This window comes from Cricetulus griseus, chromosome 4 (assembly GCF_003668045.3).
Source record: "Cricetulus griseus strain 17A/GY chromosome 4, alternate assembly CriGri-PICRH-1.0, whole genome shotgun sequence".
NCBI lineage: Eukaryota > Metazoa > Chordata > Mammalia > Rodentia > Cricetidae > Cricetulus > Cricetulus griseus.
In genome coordinates, this window is record NC_048597.1 from 151172216 (window position 1) to 151186794 (window position 14579).

Consider the following 14579-nt stretch of genomic DNA (forward strand, 5'->3'; position numbering starts at 1 on the left):
TGTAGCCAAAATAAATCTGTCTGAAGTTTTTTATTTCAATTATGTGCCACTTTGAGGTCTTTTACTGTTACACTGGATAGATTTCCCAGAAGTCTAAAATTCAGTCTTCTTGTAAAATTATATAACACTGAAAATTTCAAAAAAAAAAAATTGACTTGTTATTTATTCCCAACACCCTTCCACAGATTGACATTACCTGTGTTGGAAATAGGCATAGATCAATGGGAAGAATATTAAAAGAGTATGGTGTGAGGTGCTTTTGAAAAACAATAACTGAAATTTGTGGAACTCATGACAATCTCCTGCCTTTTGAATGAAAAGAAAGATGAAATATATCAGGGTAATTAACATTCTGCCTATATCCAAGAGGTAAAGGAGATGCTGCTAGTTTAGCATGGAGCACATCCTTTTCTACTGTTTTGAGACATGGAGCCATACCAAGGCTTAGATTAAAAACTCCCCAGGATATATATAAGATCAGAGAATGGGTTGGCTGAAACACTGGTGCTATATGCATCAAGGTTTTTTCTTACATGGGTAGAAATCTGTCTAGAATTCTTTTTTTTCTTAAAAAGAGAAAGGTCTAGACTTGTTTTGCTTTAAACCTGTAAAAATCCCATGGATGGAAGAAGAGGTAATTCTAATGCAAAAGAATCCTCTAGGAAAGCAAGGAATAAAAGACACATAAAAGGAGAACATGGGTTATCACTAAAGGGGAAGATAGCTTAGACTCTCCCAAGGTTGGATATATTGACAGCACATTATCCTTCATACACGGTATTTTATTAATTTCCATTTATTCCTTTATTCCCCTATTCCCTACTTCATAATTCTATTTTCTTGATTCCACTTCAGACATTTTCATTTTTTGTCTATCAAGATGCCAGATGAATTGTCTTCCATTTCTAAAACTCCTTGATAATCTGATCCTTAGTGGAAAGATAACCCTGCAATCTTTCCTTTCAGGAGAACTGACAGTGAGATAAGCCAAGACACTAAGTTACTCAGAGTCAGTTGATAAATTGAGTCTCCATCCTCCAAAGACTCAAGATTAAGTAAACGAATCTGAGTATTCTAATATTATATTGAAGGCCTATTAGGATTATTGGTTTCCTAAGGAAGGTCTATGAGAGTGACTCTAAGATGATTGTTCCTAAACAAAATTACCTTTGGGAGTAAAATGAAGAGAAGAATAGCATCTGATTCTTCTATGATTTGTGGCAATGATTTGGTTTATTGCTGCAGTGTGGATTTGTATGAATAGAAGAGAGTTGGAGTCCATAGTGATCCTTCAGTGTTGCCACTCCACTGACGAAGTGGTCATGGCTCATATTCCTCCTTCAGTTGCTACAAAACATACTTTCACCCACCACTTTTTTCAGTAGTGTGGCATCTGGATGATGGGGAAAGAGCATAGCATGATACAAATGTCAGAGATTTGGAGCAGATAGGAAAATATACCCAGGAGTGTCTCCTGATCAAGTGTCTTTCCTGGTAGATGGTTTTGGAAAATGTCAGTGGGCCTGAAGGACTCTAGGAGAGTCATCTTCAATTTGAAGGAATTCACCTTGAGGTACTATCAGCAATAAGTCTTCTGGAAGAACCCTGTAAATTTTGCATAGTGGGAATGTTCCCTTTTTCTTGTCCCTCTTTCTAATTCTGACAAAGACAAAGGAATGGGTGTCAAGAAGCAGGAAAAGGTGAAAATTACAGGAAGTGTCCACCTGTATAACTTGGGCCACAAGAGGGTGAGTTGATGTATTATGTAATTTCAGTATGTGATGAATCTGAAATCACGCTAAAGGAGACTTGTTAAACATAGAAAGATATCATATAAGATGTGTCTAAGATGTGTCTGAGAGATGAGCACTGATAAGTGATCATGTAGGGTTTTAATAAAACAAAGATACAAAGATGCATGTTTAGGGAATGGAGTAATTTTAAGAAGATTTGAGAGTAAATATGATTAAAACACTATGCAATATTCTCAAATAACTAATAAAACTGTTGAATTTCTCAAAGTATTCCAATGTTTCCAAGTTCGAGGTAGAATGCCTATGGCTATAGGCTTATTATTGATTCCACTCTTTTAACCCAATAACTTGATCCATACTAACTAAGTGTAATTCTAAAGTAAATGGTGAGTCATCTCATTTTTCTTTCAAACATCTATTCTTTGTGTTAGGATGGTCTCAGTGCTATGGACACATTTAGTACTAAATGAACCAACAATACTCCCACATTTTATATGTTTTGGCAAAGCTAGAATGTCTCTTTTTATTTTGTAAAGGAAAACAATTACACTCAGGCATACCTTTAAAAGGTATAAAATTTTAAGAAGTTTCAAAAGGATGTTTCAACTAAAGATTTTCTCAAAATTCTACAGAGTAGCAGATGTTCCCATTAACAAGCAAACACCTCAGGTGCTTGAGATAAAGGTCAATTGTGTGTGTCAACACGAAGGCAGTAGAACAATTTATAAAGAGCAAAAATGTGACGTTCTTCATCAGCCACCTGCAAGGATGCCAGATCCGTCCAGACAGGGTATGTTTCATTTTCTTTCAGTCCAGGATGAATCTAATGAACAAATGGATAGTTACACATTTAATATTACCACCAGTTGAATTAACTTTGCCACTGATTGTGTTTACCTCTCCTTTTCCCTTCTTAATATTGTTTTATATTTAGGGAAATATTAGTAATGTAAAGTGTTGGTCAGAAACACGGAATTCAGAAATCTAGCACAGAATAATATAGGTCTGTCATCTAAAAACTAGGATGGAGACACATTTTCATGTTTAAAAAAAAATAAGCTGATACCATTTAAAGTATGGTATTTTGTGACTAAATAGACAGAGGACCAGGAAAATGTCCCCTGAGCGTTGGTTAGTGTTTAGCCAAGGGACAGAAGAACTGATGACAGTTTTCTCACTTAGGAGGCCAAGAGCACAGGAGAATGTAATAAGAGACAAGGAAATAATCAGGAGCATGTCACATGACTCAGGAAAGTTACTCTCCAAATGACTGTGGAGAACAGCTTCGTTTTATGTCCATCATAGTGGTAAAGCTGCATGCAAGACGGAATGCCTATCCAGTGTTCTTGTGAAGTGAGGTGTGGCAAAATGTATCATTCACTACAGAAGTCACATCTTTCCTGGAGGAGAAAAGTGCGAAGAAGAAAACTGCTCACCTCCCTCAGTATCATCGTGATGCTCTCTAGAAGCTCATTGTTTAGGGTCTCATTGCCTTTGGCTCTTGACAAAATCACACCAGGGGCAAGTTTCATACCACCGAGTGCAGTCACTAGGTGATGCAGAGGATTATTCCAGGAATGCACTATGCTAAGTATCATTTTCAGGAAGTCTTCAAACTATACATCATAAAGGAGCAACACTCTTAAGACAAAATACACAAGGATTAGTTACATGTATTTTTTTTTTAGTTAGAAAGAATAACATACTCTTGAAGATCAAAGTGATGTAGAGCTGTAAATTTCAACCATTCACCTACATTCTGCCAAAATAAAACAACTTATATAAATAACGTTTTGAATATAAATTTACAACAAAAACTTATATAAACAACATATAAATTACTTTTTGTAATGAGCAATTATTTGCTCATATTTTGTTGTGCATTTGAAATTCTACCACCTGATCTGCATGCAAGATCTTACATATTTGATTGTTTTGCTTATACATAGGATACCACGGCTTTGCTTGAAACACAGAAGGATCCTACAGAATATGATTTTGGAAAGACAAATGCCTCCAGTATCAAATATAAGTCATTTAATTCAGATTCAACATTCTAATAAACTAGATTGATCACAATTATACTAGTTTATAGTATTTATGTTATTTTACAATATTAATAGAAAGATTATTTGAAGGCAACCTGTTATTGATAAATATTATTTCATGAGTCAACCTGATACTTTGCCTCTTGCCTCTAGCAGAATAACTTGTTCCTTGGCATGTACAGTGGAAAAACAATGGTACAAGCTTGACTTAGTGAGGGATCTTATATGAAATGAACTGTTTTAGAATGCCTCTTGTGTTAATATTCACTAACTATTCTAGTGCTCATAAAAAAGAAGAGAAAAAGGAGTCCAATGGGAATAGCAATAAAAAGATGAAAAGAATATGAAGGATAGAGACAAGTCAAATGGTAAGCACATATAGGTTGCTGGGAATACGGTGGCATATGACTAAGAACAAGGGCTTGGGTTGATAAATAGCAGACACTCATTCTTACTACTCACAGAATACCTACATTAAATTTATCTTTTGTTACCTCAGCTAGCTTTTTGTTTTGTTTTGTTTTGTTTTCAAGACAGGGTTTCTCTACGTAGCTTTTGAACCTATCTTGGCACTCGCTCTGGAGACCAGGCTGGCCTCGAACTCACAGAGATCTGCCTGCCTCTGCCTCCCGGGTGCTGGGATTAAAGGCATGTGCCACCAATGCCAGGCTCCTCAGCTAGCTTTTATGAGGGCTATTTTTAATATTTTTAAGAGTACCCTATGAAGTACCTGGTCATGGAGTGGGTCTCTAAAAACATCTTTAAACATTCTCTATTCGCTTGAATCTTATTCCTTCACTTTCCCCTTATTGTTTTCAAAATGGTGTCAAACTAATTCATTGGGAGATATGTTATTGCAAGAAGCCAGAAAGGAGAGATCATAACAATTATAAATGCAGTTGCTGCATTATGTTGACTTCATCACAACTGAGGGCATACAAACTTTGCATAATATATAAAGGATTAGTTTGTATAGATACTTTCATTAAGGCAAAGAAGAAAGTACAAAAGTCATGAAGTAAAGCAAACATAAAATCAGAACTAGAGTTGTGAGAATCAAAAAGAGTCAGTATGGTTGTCAGTAATGACATATTTTGCCAATGAGGATATATTAGTAATAAATAATGAAGACAATTATTTTGCATATCTTAGGAGTACACATAAATGTATTTTTATTGAGGGATCCAATTTACTTAATAATTTTCTGCATAATAAGCCCCTGTTGAGGGCCCTACCCTGTCTGGGGAGTGGTGGGTGGATGGGGTGGGAGGTGGCTGGGGGTGGAGGAGGGATGGGGGTGAGGGGAGGGAGAGGGAGAAGGGACTTGAAACAAGCATGTTCCCTAACTAGAACTAATAAATAAATTAAAAAAATAATTTTCTGCATAATAATAAATAAAACCCAGTGACAAAGCATTTTTGTATGGCCGTTAATAGTTTATGGCTCTCCTACAATATTATTTAACATCTGCTTTCACATAATTTATCCACTATCTCACAAATTTTTCTCTTTAATTGCTCACTCTTGCCCCATTTCCCTGCAGGTATAACTACAGTGTTTATAAGAACCTACAAAATGGCAAAGGCGACGTATTGCTTCAGTATTTATGTGAAAAACCTGGCCTGAGTACTCACTGAGATATCTTTGGCTTCCTCCATGGTTTCTGGAGTGTTAAGAGAAAATGTATGGCCGCTGTTAAGAGTCTTGGTCATGTAATTCATATCCTTGAGGAAATCCAATACCTACAAATGTTAAAATAGAAACTGTGTTAGTCCAGTTTTGGGGATTGAGTAAATGAATCCATGGTGAGCAAATGAATTAATTTAGTAGACTCTAAATTTTACAAATGAGCACTAAAAAAAAATCTAAGATGAAGAAATTAAAAAGTTATTCTTTCACTTAGATTTTTCCTATCAAATTTATAATCTCAATTTGTTTTTTATCTAATTATTTGTAACTTCTCAGGCTCTTTCCATCTTTACTATACTCTTTTGTTTCCACATCTGAAAAAATTTTGTTTGAAGAGAAACGCTAAAAACATTACAATTACAAAATACAAAGTGTTTAAAGATAAATTGTATTGATAATTTCAGCCAAGTGCCATAGTTCCTATTTACTAGTCTTTATTTTTTCTTTGTCTAAACTGAAGTACATCTAAGCATTATAAAATTATAATATTCTTTCTAGTACCACTGAACACATATATCTTGTACCATTCAAAGTAGAACATAATACTTGAATGCAATTTTATTAATATTGAATGTAAATTTATTAATATCTATTAATACTTTGATAAAAAAACACTGATCATCTTTAGGAAATGTGAATTGCAAATCAATTAAAACATGAAATAGAAATTAATGTTCACATATTTATGATATATAAACTTAAAAAGTGTATTAATTTAAATATGGTATTTGAAATATCTTTATGTATAACTGATTAAAGTTATTTTAATAGATTACTAAGAACAGTAAGACTTAAAGCATATTATCCAAGGATGAGGAATATAAAGATCTCATGAGTAAAAAGACAGCATAAACACATATTTATTGCAAACACAGACATTCTTGAGATGCCTGTTGTTGTACTGAAAGCCTTATATCCGTTATCTTGCCATTTACTCACATGGAACATATAGCATATCATCACCAGTAAGAGAGAATCTACCTTCACTCCTAAACTATCCCTCCAATTGAACAAACATTGGCCTCTAGAATCTATAAGCAACGATTACTAGCATGTGAAGGTTTCTAAAAGGCCATTAACGTTGTGTCATCTCCCCTGTTGACATGGGGTTTCATTTAGGTTTTGTCTCCCTGTGCTACACATGAATTACAACATAGTTCTACTTCCCAGAAAAACAGCAGTGCACTAAAAAGTGTACAAGCCTGAGTCCAGAGAAAGATGAGTGGGAGATCAGAGTTTTGCCTCACACAATCCTTCCACACAATTCTTATAGCTCACTAGTGTAATCCCATTAAAATCTTAAAATCATTGTTTTTTGTTTGTTTTGTTTCTTTTCTTTTAAATTCAGAGATTCCAGAAGCTGCCCCTTTCTCGTTCTCTTTTGTAGTAAGGGACTTTTTTTTTCTTGTGGGAGGTAATACTTGGAGTATGTTTCAGGGTCTTTGTCAATTAACTTACATTGCAAATCTTAGCATGAAGGTTTTGTTTTTTGTTTGTTTGCTTGCTTCCCCATCCTTTGGGGGTATTGTTGTTCTTGTTTGTCTTTGAAGAAGATAGAAATCAGTGTAGTACTTACAAATTTTTTGAACATTTTTGCAGAGAAGCCATCAGAGAACTAACAGATGATGGAAGGATGAAAGAAAACTGGTGAGTAAGCACAGAATGAGCACATGCATACTGTAAATACAGAGATGAATTCTCTGGCTCCAACTAACACTCCCTACCCTCAAGCAGATAATATAGAGCCATTTTCAAGAGATGACTTCTGTCCCTTCTGAACCAATCCTCCCACTGGATAAGCATTTTCTGGAAATCTTTTATACAATGACTCCTGGCATTTTAGAGTTTCAGAGACTAATAGATTTTTATTATTTTTAATTTTCCTTAATTGGCATCAAAACAGTTGATATTTGTTTATGCATTTCTATGAAAGTCACTATACTGCACTTCTCCTTCATTGGATGTCTGCATTGAATAATTGAAGATGCCCATGGAGATTGCAATCAAGTCTTAGACATGACTATTAGGTTTCAAGTCACAAATGTAAATTTAAGAATATTGTATTTTTTTCCAGGCTTTGGTGGTTCATGCCTTTAATCCCAGCACAAGGGAGGCAGATACAGGTGGATATCTGTCCGTTCAAGGCCAGCCTGGTCTATAGAATAAGTTCCAGGACAGGCTCCAAAGCAATATAGAGAAACCCTGTCTTGATAAAAACAAAGCAAACAAACAAAACGCAAAGGAATATTATATTTTAAGAAAAATAACAAGTCACTAGAGGCAAATTTTGTGACTGAAGTCTTTAAAATCTTTGTGATATCATAAAACTTCCCCACCCTCCTTTTTCTCCTCAGTGGCTCACGCTTCTTATCTATGAAACTTGTTTTATTAGAAACATGGTTGAGGTGATTTCTAGTAAAGACTGGAATACACTGAAGTCATTGGCTGGAAGGCTCTTTTTGTGAAGAAACCAGAAGTGAGGTACTTACAAATAACTTGTCCATTTGTGTAGTGAGATCACTGGTGGTCTGGGACAGTGTGATCGCATGATCAAACAGGTCCTTGAGGGACACATCACCCTGGTCAGTCTTATTGTCATGTATGGAAGCAGAAGTCACATTCTCCCACTGGAGTAGGTTTGACACCTACAACAGCAGGAGTACCCCTACTTATAGAAAAGAAATGCAAGCTACTCTGGACATATCCATCTGTGGTTATCAATGATGATTCTTTCTTGGTTATCAAGAAAAATATTATCTCTTTCAGTGCCTGGTCTGTCACTGTACAGCTATAGTAGTGAAAGAAATCGTCTAATGAAAAAAATCAATTAAGTAATTACCTTTGCACAGATATATAGTTTCTGAACTTGGTGAAATTTCCTATTTTTGGATTTTTATCAGAAATTATTATGAAGTTGTCAAACATTTGTACTTTATTGAGTGAGTATTTTTAAGTCATTCTTTAAAGACAAGTTAGTGTATTGGGAATTTATACTGATGTTAAGTAGTTACCCATCTCCTATACATTTTTGTAACTGTGTAGACAATATTTACTTTGTGACAAGGCCAGCACACTGCCATTTCCACTTCATGCATGATAAAAATAAACAAAATATTGTTGTTGCTCAGTACTGAGGGGGAAGAGAATCCTTTAGGAAAAGGATTCTGTAGGTTGACTTTGCTCACTCATAATAATCACATTCATATGCCATGCTACCAAAAGCTTCCGATTGTTTTCTCTGTGAATTTGAGCTTTAAAATAACCATGTAGTTAGATGGAGCCAGTGTGTTATCATTAAACTATATTGACAAAAGAGGAGGTTTACAGCATTAAATTGTTTTCCTTAAGTCCTATTCTTAGCGGTTCACAGTGGCATGTCTTAAATGTCTTGGGCTTTCATATGCATTAATGTGGTGGAGACCAAACCCATAATCTTAAATCTCGATGTCAGCAATTGCAGTTATTTATAAAGTACAAACTTTATCTTTGATCACATGCCCTGGTAGCTTAATTTTTTTTTTACTTCCATTGCTCTATCAAATTCAAACATCCTCCCTTTTCTCTTTATAGTGATTGGTTTTGGTTACATCGCCAATTTTATTTCGAAGATGGACAGAAACAGAACTGTAACATTAGCAATTTACATACTCAGCAGGATTGAACCAGCCTATGTCTCAGCATGAAAACTCCATTGACATTTAGTGATACAAAAATAAAAATAATTATCTGTCTCATGAAACTTCTAATGACTGCAATTGGAAATGTGTAACATAAACTTAGAACATGGAAAATGCCTAAGCTTAAATACTAAATGTTAACTAAATCTACCAAAATCTTTGCACTATGCAAGATAACTACCAACCATTTGCATGTAAAAAAAAGTACTTCATTAAGTTCTTATTCTAGAAACTATTTTTCAAAAAAACATGATGTTTCCTAAAACTTAGATACTACTTCATGGATATTTACATATTAAATAACTGTATTTGCATTCCTGCAATTTGTTATCTGGAGAATTTCCCTTTTTCTTTTTTAAATTTAAATTAGAAACAAGATTGCTCTACACATTAATCCCAGTTCCCTCTCACTCCACTCCTCCCCTGCCCCCCACTAACAAACTACCTATCCCATACCCTTTCTGCTCCCCAGGTAGGGTGAGGGCTTCCATGGGGAGGCGGTCTTCAGAGTTTGTCATATCCTTTGGGAGAGGGCCTAGGCTGTCCCCTGTGTGTCTAGGCTCAGGGAGTATCACTCTATGTGAAATGGACTCCCAAAGTCCATTCCTATGCTAGGGATAAGTAGTGATCTATTACAAAAGGCCCCATAGATTTCTAAGGCCTGCTCACTGACACCCACATCCATGGGGTCTGGATCAGTCCCATACTGGTTTCCCAGCTATTAGTCTGGGAACCAAGAGCTGCCCCCCTGTACAGGTCAGCTGTTTCTGTGGGTTTCACCAGCCTGGTCTGGAGTCCTTTGCTCACCACTCCTCCTTCACTGCAACTGGATTTCAATTCATTTCAAGGTTTTACTGTGGGTGTCTAATTCTACTTCCACCCGCTGCTGGATGTAGGCTATACGATGGCATATGAATTAGTCATCAATCTCATTATCAGGAGAGGGTGTATAAGGTAGCCTCTCCTCTGTTGCTAAGATTGCTAGTTGATGCCCTCCTAGTAGATCGCTGGACATTTCAATATCGCCTGATTTCTCTTTAAACCTATAATGGCTCCCTCTATTATGGTATCTTTTATCTTGCTCTCCTCTATTCTTCCCTCAACTCAACCTTTCTGCTCCCTCATGTTCCACTCACCCCTCCTTTTCACCCCTTCACATTCTCCTAGCTCCCCCTCTCCTCCCACAATGCTCCCAAATTGCTGAGGAGGTCTTGTCCCTTTCCCCTTCTCCAGGGGATCATGTAAGTATCTCTTAGAGTCCTCCTTGTTTCCTAGCTTCTCTGGCGGTGTGTATTGTAGGTGGGTAATCCTTTGCTATATGTCTAAAATCCATATATGAGTGAGCACATACCCTGTTTGTCTTTTTCTGAATGGGTTACCTAGTGCAGAAAGTTTTCCTCTAGTTCTATCCATTTGCCTGAGAATTTCAAGATTCCATTGTTTTTTTCTGCTGAGCAGTACTCCATTGTATAAATGTACCACATTTTCTCTATCCAATCTTCAGTTGAGGGGCATCTAGGTTGCTTGCCTGATTTTTGACAAAGAAGCTAAAGATATACAATGGAATAAAGAAAGCATCTTCAACAAATTGTGCTTTTATAACTGAATGATGACATGTAGAAGATTGCAAATAGATCCATGTCTATTGTCATGCACAAAACTTAAGTCCAAATGGACCAAAGACCTCAACATAAATACAGCCACATTGAACCTATTAGAAGAGAAAGTAGGAAGTAACCTTGAATGAATTGGTACAGGAGACTGCTTCCTGAACATTACACCAGTAGCACAGACACTGAGATCGACAATTGATAAATGGGACCTCCTGAAACTGAGAATCTTCTGTAAGGCAAAGGACACAGTCTGCAAGACAAAACAGCAGCACTCAGAATGGGAAAAGATACTCACCAATGCCACATCTGACAGAGGGTGATCTCCAAAATTTACAAAGAACTCAAGAAGCTAATCTGCCCCCCCAAAAAACAATCCAATTGAAAAGTGGGGTATAGAACTAAATAGAGAATTCTCAATAGATAAATCTAAAATGGCCAAAAGACACATAAGAAAGTGCTCAACATCCTTAGCCATCAGGGAAATGCAAATCAAAACAACTCTGAGATACCATCTTATTCCTGACAGAATGGCTAAAATCAAAAAACCAAAGACAGTTTATGCTGGAGAGGATGTGGAGAAAGAGGAACACTCCTCCACTGCTGGTGGGAGTGCCAACTCATGCAGCCACTTTGGAAATAATATTGCTGTTCCGAAGGAAAATGGGAATCAGTCTACCACAAGATTCAGCAATTCTACTCTTAGGCATATACCCAAAAGAAGCACATTCATACAATAAGGACATCTGTTCAACTATGGTCATAGCAAGTATTTGTAATAGCCAGAACCTGGAAGCAACCTAGATCCCCCTCAGGTAAAGAATTTCCATAGTTTAAGAAAAGTACAAGGAAGCCAAGTGGTGGTGGTGCATGCCTTTAATCCCAGCACTTGGGAGACAGAAGCTGGCTGATATCTGTGAGGTTGAGACTAGTCTGGTCTACAAGAGCTAGTTCCAGGAAAGCCTCCAAAGCCACAGAGAAACCCTGTCTCAAAACCACCCACCCCCACAAAAAAAGAAATAAAAGTACAAGGATACTAGTGAGTCCGTTTTTCACTTCATAAAATACAATTTGATATTGTTAACAAATTCATTTAATTGGAAATATTTTTAAGGAAATAAAAGTAACTATTAGCAGAGATTCATGGTTTGGAAAGGATATTTTGCATGAATGACATTGACAAAACAGTATAGATCTACATCTTCTAGCCTTTTCTAATCTGTTTCTAGAATTGAAGATATGATGAAGTTCACTCAAATTATATAACTCATAGCAGAGACCCAGGAACCAAAATATGCTACTTCTTTCTACAGCAGTTACATGTGGAACTCATCAAATTCTGGCATCTCACTACTGTCCAATGTGTTAGTATCTGCAATTTTGACTTTTAGAGGTGTATCTGTCCACATTCTGGAGCTCTCTGTGTTGTACATTGTTGAACTGACTCCATGCTGGTCTCTGTCATTGGACACAGGTACTTTTCTACTAAGATCAGCTGCGATTACGCACATTATCTCTAGAGATTTCTGTATATCTCAAGGGTAAGAAGGCTTCCCTTTTGGAAGCACTAGTGCAAAAGCATACTGTGCAAATGATTTCTAGATCAATGATTAGAAAGGACTACTCTGTTCCATTTAGCTTTCCTTTTGTGAGTTAAATATAAGTAAATGTCAATTCACTTCATGTGTAAGGACAAAAATGCCAAAGAGGCAAACTGTCCAAACAAACTTTGCAAAATTATGCATTGTTCAAGTAAGCTCACTTAGAAGAAATTGGGAAAGAATTACTTACATAGTTGAGTCAACCACAGAAACATCTCAGATGAGTCCAGCCACTGTTGATTCTGGATAGCTACTTCAAGTCGTTCTTCTTTAAGTTAATTTCAACCATTACATATTGCAGTCTACCATGCCCAAGGCCAGAACTGCTAGGACGCAGGTGGAAGGGTACGCCTGCAATCACACTGATGGCTCTATGTTTTTTTCCCTTCAGAGAATGTCAACAGCATCATAGCAATGGTGACAAAAGTGGTCATATTTACATTATTCAGATCATTTCGGCGTCAAGACCAGGCAACAAGTTAAATTATAAATAACCAGAGTCATTTCTATCTCGTGAAGATTGATGGGAATTTGATAAGCTTAGAAAAAAACTGCCTTAGACCTTTATTTTTTTCCTTAAGGTTCTTATGTATTTTGGTGACCACTTCTGAAAGGTTTATTGAATATTGGATAAGATAACATATTTGTTTCATTGTTTCTGAGCATTCAAACACAAGGCCACAGTATGAATCACAAATACTGAACAGCTTAGCCTTTATGAGTCTTTGTAGGTATCCATGGAGCACTGCGACTGCTTGTAATTATATTCTAGGCCCATAAGAGTAACACAGGGTGCAAATGCAGAAGCTTAGAAGGCTTTTGTATTGGCAAATCACATTCATGTCTCAAACAACATCAAAAGAATTTCCTTTCAGTGCCTAAGACTTGACATCTATAGACATTGAGCTAGGCCTACTTTAACAATCATGCTCTATCCATGGAACCGAGTTTAAATCTTAGATGCATTGGGCAACAACTATATAAGTTGGCACTCTGTTGGATGAGTTAATACATCTGGTTTGGTTCAGTAATTATCTTAATGGGCTTAATTAAGGTCTCTTAATGACAGTTCTCAACAGTAGCTAGCTATCATGTGGCACTCTAGAAGTCACCCAATGCTATGTTATCTTCTATGTAATCATATCTCTGAAACCAAAGCATGTTACACCTCATTCCATAGTCTCTTACTTTCGGTACTGCTTATGTCAAACATGCTGTTATATTACACAGGTGGCCTCTGGAGCCTTACTGTCACATATCTCATAGGAAGACTCTGGGAATCTGTGAAGTATGAAGAAGAGTTCAGTCAAAATAAGAAGAAGAGGTACAACTGGTAGTTTCCTGATAGTATGTAGGATTCTAGTGCTTTGGTGACTACCAGACCAATGAAAAGCAATTTGGATGACTGAGCTTCATTGGGTATACTAAGTAAAAGGGCCATGAAGGTGACAATGATTTCATAATACTTACATTAAGTAATTATCCTACCACAAATATTATATAGTTTACTTCCTCAAGTAAACAGGAATACACACACCATAGACACATCTCTGCTTGAGATCATGGTGTATGTCAAAATGGAGAGTCTTCCCTGGGAGTAAGACAAATAGATTGAACTTAATTGTTTGGAGGAAATGAAAGCATTTGTGGTAGAAATTTTTCGTCTAACTCTGAACTCTTTCAACAGACAGATGTGACCAATGTAAAAACAGTGGCCAAAGGAGTTCTAGAAGCAAAGAAATCAGGAGTGTTCTTAACAAGATACCTGGTTTGGCAGGTGTGAATTGACCTTCTACCACTTACCTGGACTGGGCTTACCAATTCAATTTCTTCCCAAGTTATCTATTCTATTGTCCACTGGAAGATACCACTAATATGGAAGCAAAATTCTCCTAGGAAAGACAATCTTATGGAGACATAAAGGTCGTAGTGACTCCCATTCACTCTGCTCTGTTCAAAACTGACATGGCTCCTAAATGAACATACAAGGTACTAGATAAGCAAGCAGGAAATCCTGTTATGGAAATGGTAGCATAAATCAGGTTCAGAGTGCTATGTGTAGCCATTAGTCCAGATCTGAGGGTTCCAGAAAAGCCCATTCCAAAATGTTACACTACAGGTATGAGGTACAAAGGGCCATGATACAGATAAAAGAATTATTACATTCATGAAAGAAAAATGTTTTTATTTCACTTTTAAG

At 36.5% G+C, this 14579-nt stretch overlaps 1 pseudogene; it reads right to left on the reverse strand.

Moving 5' to 3' along the window:
- Positions 1–2360: 2360 nt before the first annotated feature.
- LOC100767233 lies at positions 2361–12289 on the reverse strand (annotated as a pseudogene).
- Between the last annotated feature and the right edge of the window lie 2290 nt (positions 12290–14579).